The sequence below is a fragment of the Linepithema humile genome, chromosome 5, assembly GCF_040581485.1.
Source record: "Linepithema humile isolate Giens D197 chromosome 5, Lhum_UNIL_v1.0, whole genome shotgun sequence".
In the NCBI taxonomy this organism is placed as follows: domain Eukaryota; kingdom Metazoa; phylum Arthropoda; class Insecta; order Hymenoptera; family Formicidae; genus Linepithema; species Linepithema humile.
Window position 1 is genome coordinate 5012397 of NC_090132.1, and position 7094 is coordinate 5019490.

General features: G+C 34.6%; 1 long non-coding RNA gene across 7 annotated transcripts in view; it reads right to left on the reverse strand.

Annotated features, from left to right (window-relative positions):
- Nucleotides 1-6035, reverse strand: part of LOC105670144 (uncharacterized) — a 156308-nt gene extending 150273 nt beyond the window's left edge. For 3 of the 7 annotated variants that reach the window (XR_010890347.1, XR_010890345.1, XR_010890346.1), the window contains exons 1-2: nucleotides 1562-1671; nucleotides 870-1071 (exon numbers count right to left, since the gene is read on the reverse strand). This is a non-coding gene — a long non-coding RNA (uncharacterized lncRNA). Of the gene's footprint in view, nucleotides 1-869; nucleotides 1072-1540; nucleotides 1672-2115; nucleotides 2204-5316; nucleotides 5356-5638 lie in introns of those variants that run through there. The other 4 variants (XR_010890348.1, XR_010890349.1, XR_010890351.1 and 1 more) reach the window with 4 other exon arrangements.
- Nucleotides 6036-7094: the final 1059 nt, after the last annotated feature.

A 7094-nucleotide genomic window follows, 5' to 3' on the forward strand; every position in this document is an offset into this window, starting at 1 on the left:
CGAGCAAGATGCCGACGCCGATGAAGGCGTCCCTTATATGCTAGAATTACAGTCGACGGCTACTGACATATGCACCGATCTTAATCCCGTTATGTCCCATCGATTCGTATGAAGGCATAATTTACATTGATTATGACAGCTTCTAACACTTACAGGAAATACTACGAGTAATTTTCAAAATTTTTTAAAACCATAACTTAGTAACGATATCGCATGATAATCTGTGATATCTTTAGTATCATGTTTCGCATAAATTACAAAGATGCCGAAGGGTTTCCTTTACAGTATTACTATTCGTTGTTACAAAAGTGTCTTTAGATATCCGATCTAAGATTCATATCATATTCATTTTTGTGTGGTCCTAATAGCACTAATAACACGTCATTAACCTACCCACACGCAAGCAAGCTCGGAAATCGCTCATTTGCTATCGGCTATGATGGCTAATTTGTCAAAATTATACCCATATGTAATTATTCATACAGTTATGTGCCCTTATATATCACAATCTATATATCATACGTGTGCATTTTAGTTCTGATATCTGCAATTTTTACAAAATAAATATAAAAAAATAATATTACAAACATTTTTTACACAGTTCCCATTTCTTAATTTAAAGTTTTGTACCTTATTCAGAATAAATACAATGTAAATACAATGAAAATTCTATAATAAATGTTTGGTACTAAAAATGTTACAGTAAAACAATTGTAATCAATTGAAATGGTTCGAATATAATAATTAATCTTCCTATTGGATATATTTCCTCTTTCTTCCTCAAGACATATTTGATATTATTAATATCATTAATTATAATTATCAAATCAATTTAATAGTTTGAAAAAAGTAGAAGAATATTTACTCACCAGCCGTCCGGCCGTCGGAATCGTTGAGTCCGTCGTTGTTCCAGCACACACTTATTTAGCAATAATTGACTCACGATTGATCACTTTGTACGACACTCCCGAGTGCTCACTGCTTAGCATGATACATTTTTGACGTGAAATACGAAGATTAGGCCAACCATGACAAAAGACGGATAGGACGGACGTGGGTATAGGAGGACATCTGAAAACAAATTAGAGGTTAGGTCGTAATTGTATATGCTAATTTACTTTTCACAGCAATCGCCCGTTATGTAACTCAACAGTCATGACATTTTTACTCTAAAAACCTGAGGTATGTTCAAAATGTCCGAAAAAGAAAGAGAGACATCTTCACTCGATACAAAAGTTCGACGCGCGATGTCCGTCAGAACGGAATTAATTTATTAATAGACGAAATTAATTTTAGGAATCGAAAGCCTGATAATCGCAACCGTATGCATTAATTAACCCTCCACGATCGCTCGTCATTTGATTCAATACTATGTATTTCCGATATTTCGTCCAACGAATTCGAAAAACGGAGCAACTTCATACCGATGCTCATCAATTTGCTGAGAATATCCGACATTATGCTACGGATGCCATTGATTTCGCGAGTGTTAAGAGACTAGTAATCACGATCGCACATGCTAACATTCTACGACAATCACCTATCGTTGGATTCGACTTACCCAATACACGTTTGCACGCAAAATTCACTCCAAATGGGAAAAGGTATACACATAATTCCGAACCGTGCTCACCCGCATCCTACTCCAGCGCCATCGTCTTATGAACTAAGCGACGTTACGATAGATCTCGTGACGTCACAGTCACACGATCACATGATCAAATATGTTCGGACTTGCGACAAAATACATAAAGAATTATTTTTAAATAAAAAAATTTTTTTCAAAACTCTCTTGTTACACTCTTATAATAAAATGTAATGAAATATAAAACACCTTTTAACTATTCATATAACCGATCGATTAAATAATCGAATAATCGAATAAACAATTAACATTTTATTTTATATAAGATATACCTAATTTGTATGTGTGTGTGTGTGTGTGTGTGTGTGGTCACACACAGGTTAATTTTTCGTGCTTGTTACATCTAAAGCAATTGTACGATACTGATACAAAATCTCGCAGCATGACGAACGAAAACTCTAAACGTTATATACTTTACGCTCTGCATTGTTTTTATGATATTTTTGTGTCGTTTTCTTTTTAATACTAACCAAAACAATGTTTCCGTGCGCCACATCGGCCACCAAGTTCGTGAGGCAGAGATTTCTTGGAAAGGCGCGTCGCAAGTCTTTCCTCCGGCTAACGTAAACATAAACATTAGATATATACAATTACATGTACTGCGGAGAAAGTATTATAAAAACAAAAGAAAGAATTGATTGTACGTACATCGATAGTTTTCGCTCGCATTTTTCTTTCGCGTGAAAATGACGTTGCACTACATATACTCTGAAGTTTATTACATGTCGTCTCTCATGTCCACAATCGCGATGTCTGATTGGTTGCAAATGCGCAAGGTGTGTTCTAATATATTATGTATGCAGTAACTCGTAAAGTAATTGAATAGTTTATGGTTACAGATAAAAACTTGTAGCATCTTTACTATAAGTTTTTAGTTCACAGTCACGGTAGCCAACGTATGGGTGCTTTGTTTTATTTACATTACGCGCGCAAATAAAAATAAGGTAAATCATACAGCGTTTATCGGAATCTTTATTCTTTGTTCAAAGATCATTGTGGATGATTTAATGTATACGGTCGCGGTTATTAGTCTTTTGATATTAACACAAAACTAATTGTATTTATCTCGTCATATCGAACATTGCTCATCAAGTCAACGAGCATCGATGTAAAAATGCTGTTTTTCGGACTTTCTAAATATATCTTAGGATAGCTAAAAATGTCAACAAAAAATCTTAAAAGTATGGAATCGAAATTATCGTTGAGAATAAATTAGCGCACATAATCGTGATCTACCTTTCTTTTCTAATCTATCTTTTGATATTCGTGAAGTAAACCGCATCCGTCGCGTCGTTCACCGAGTTTTCACGCATCGACGTGAAATTATCTTCGCATTCTGTGAATGTGTGTCGAGAATAACGGAAGTGTTGAGCAAGGTTATGAGCGATTGTCATCTTTCGCGTTAATTGTTTGTTTCGAGAATACATTGTGCAATATAATCGCGCGTCAAAAGTGTGGAATGCATTGTTGGTGTCGTGACGATAAAGGCAAGTGGTGATAATTAATTCTTCCGATAATATTTACGTTTGGCATCTTTTGAGTCGCTGTTTAATCGCCGTACTGCTTTATCTGGATATTGTCACTGTGCTAAATTTTTTAATGGACAATATCGTTTATAATTGTTTCCGAATTGCCGTATTCAGTATTAAAAATACATCGCGTTTAACTCGGGAGTGTCGTATAAATTAACCGGTCGTATCATAAATGGTAATTAGTGTCATATAAGTGTATGTATTTGGAGCAATGACGAAACCAACGAATTGCAACGGCGAGAATAACATGGTGAAATAATTAAGAGCAGAAGCAGAGCTGGTGAGTAAATCTTATTATATTTGATTTGATTACTTATTTATGATATTCTGATACTATTGCATTATAATGGACGGAAATATGTTTATTCATTTACATTATTACATTAAAAATTTAGATATATATTTAAAATACATATTAAAAAATATTTTCTTATTTGTTGCATTATGTAAGCACTACGTATAATATAGTAATAGAAAATATTTTATTAGAAAAGAAAATGTAGCATATTTAAATAAAAATAGGCATCAAATTAATTTAGAAAAAACTAAATTAAATAAGAAAATTAGTAAATAGAGAAATCAAATTTCTAAAAATTATGCACCTTATTAATTAACACGTTTCTTTCATTCCGCTTATTACTTATTCGCGGATTTATAAGTTATTTCGAAATAATAATATACGTTCTCATAAAAATCTCATTTTAAAAAAGAAGTCCATAATCTTGGTACGTAATTCATCGTATCGTAAATCGCATCATCACTGTCGCATAAATAATATCTACTGCATCGCGCGTTTGCGCATAAATACGTAAATACTCGCTAATTCGCTATCGAGCGTCACGATCAACTATTAATCGCGCGAGCTACAAAGTCTTACGCGACGACACTTTCCTCTCGAATAGAGCCGTCTTAAAGCCGCTCGTGGATACGCGTCGAGGAAAAGGAGGCTTAGACCACGGCAACACTAAGTGCCAGCGAGTCATTAGTCGGGCAAATGGCGTTACGGTGCCTGGAACACGTGGTATGGGGTATGTATCCGATGCTTGCTCGCTTGCTCGCCCGCTTGCAGACGCGACCAACATGTCATAATCAGCTAGCTGTGAAAGCAGACGGAGAAATGCGCAGCCCATTAGGCGAACAACGATGACCGGTGTTCCGAGACGGTGCTGGTCGTTTGTCGTCATATCGCGGCGGTGAGATTCAACCTCGCCGCAATGATTACGACGCTGACAGAGGCGCGATTCGCGAGCGGGCGAGTAAACGAGCAGGCAACCGAAACGATGACGCGCCACCCGCCAACCCATTATGCGCTTCCACGAAACCCATTCAGTCGTTTTCGCGAGATTTCAATGAACTGGAGACACGGATCCTCACGCTGTCCGTCATTCTGACGTCCGTTCACATAATTCGGGATATCAACGGGATCGAAAATGTATAATTAGCACGATGAATATTTTGATGAGCATTAAAACGGCACCGCGCCTAATGACGATATAATGCAGCCTCGTTACTTATGCGATTATCACCGGTCGACTTTATTGTTCATATAACACTATATGTCCAAGATAATCCGTGCGGTACCATAAAAGTCCAGTAAACATTATATTACAAATAACTGAGAGAAGAATCGTTAAAAGGAATCACGAAGTGCGAAGGCTAATCTTGGTTTTATTATTAGCAATTTCAGAGAAAAGATTATTTCTCTAATTATCAGTTTTAAGATTATTGAAAGAGTAAAACGTCGACCAGATATTCGTTTTAATTCCTCTTGCTTTAATGTCTTTAAGTATTAGATATAGAAAAATATCTAACATATACATATACACTCCGTTCCAGACCAACCGTATTACGTGAATAGCAAATTCCTGGGGTTATTTGGAGAAGAAAATTTTTATATCAGTATGTCGAAGTTATAATAGTTTTTAAATGGAAAGTGTTTAAACAATGTTGATCAATCAAATTGTCCAAAATTCGTGCGTTTAGGCACGTTGCATTTTTATATCTTTATCATATTGGAAATCTCAGAAATATGCTATTAACAGGCTATTACGGTTAGTCTAAGATACCCTGTATATTTTGCATTATTTTTAAATCTAGTCTCTTAATGATATTTAAATAAAACAAATTGGATTGACTTACCGGCACGATGCGCAGCAGCGGAATTGTTCACAAGTTGATCTGTAACATAAGTACATCCACAAATTATAGCAGCAAATTTTATTTAAATAAATCATTACGTACATTAAACTTTTACTCATCTTTCGTTATGCAAATATCTTATAAAAAAATTATATATTTATATCTAATAACCGTAAATAAACCGGTTAAAAATTTAATATTCAAAGTTGCAAATCTGTTACTGAATATTTCATAGTTTAAGTTTTAATATGCACGTTACATTACATAACATCTTACGTGGAATATGTTAGAAATAACAAATAACAAATAAATGATCACTTACCCTAAAGTTGCTCCTGCGGCGCCCGACGCTCTTCCTGAGCCTCCTCCTCCTCTCAGTCTTCTTTGCTATCTTCAAAGTATTTACACGCGTTCGCGACGCGAATTCGTAAATCGTACACTCCCGACGCGTATTTTTTCACACAGAATAAAACTTGAATATCATCGCATGGATCATACGATCGACACACGTCCGTAACAAATAACGGATGCAAAAGGATAAGATTGAAAAATAAGAAGTAGTATAAAGATACTTTTAAAGAAGATAATACGCCGATACGGAACGCGATCTATCCCGTACAAGTGCCACCGTGCGAATGATAAAAGAGAGAGTAGAGTTTTAAAGACATCAAGGACAAAGTCACGCCGATTCCGATTTGGAAGAATGCGGAGAAAAAAACAATAATACGTGCAGCTACACAGAATATGTGTAAAAGAGAGAGAGGGGGATGTGGTGTGCGTAAGCTAAGCGCGCCAATGTAAACAATCCCATCAAACGCTGTAAGTCGGTCTCGAAATTCTTAATATTAGAGAATTTATTGAATATTTAATTGTGTATTGGGACGCATTGTTATATCCTACTTTTCGTATTCTCCCGAATTGCGATTTTATCCTTGATTTGTTTATCGCACGGCGATATCTCGTACAGAGCAAATCGTTCCATATAATTTGGATGTATTCTGTATCTGTTATAAATCAATATGTGTACAACTTCGCTGCTGCGCATCGTGCCGGTAAGTCACTTTACTCTAATTTGTTTTATTTTAATATCATTAAGAAAATAGATTTAAAAGTTATGCAAAATATATGAGGTGTCTAAAACCATACTACTCGTTAATAGCAGGTTTCGGAGGTTTCTCATATGGTATATAAAAATATAAAAATAAATATGCAACGTGTCTGAGCGCATGAATTTTTGATCTGATCTGATTGATCAACATTAAACACTTTTTATTTAAAACTATTGTAACTTCGACATATTGATATAAATATTTCTCCAAATGACTTCAAAAATCTGCTATTCACGAATGATACAATTAGTCTGGGATACCTTGTATAATGCAATACACTATTAATATTTAATAATAATACTCATTTCTCAAACTATTATCGAACTAAACAATTTTAAACAATTATCGGAAATAGGTCATTTATAAATGTATGAGTTTTAAAAAATATATAAAAGTAATTGAAACATTGATAGATTTACTTGACTAAAATATTGTATAGTAACTGAATAACATTTTATTTCAATAATATTCATTAATTTTTGCTAATTCTTCTGTATAAAACTTTATTACAAAAAGATATATTTTTTATATAGTATTTTCATCGATCGTTTCGCGATATTCTAAATTAATTCTAAATACATTTCCGCACGAAGAAAGGGGGGGGGGAGGGGAGTGTACCGTATTTAATTACTATTCAACAAATGTGACATACTATGCGTACCTTGCAAG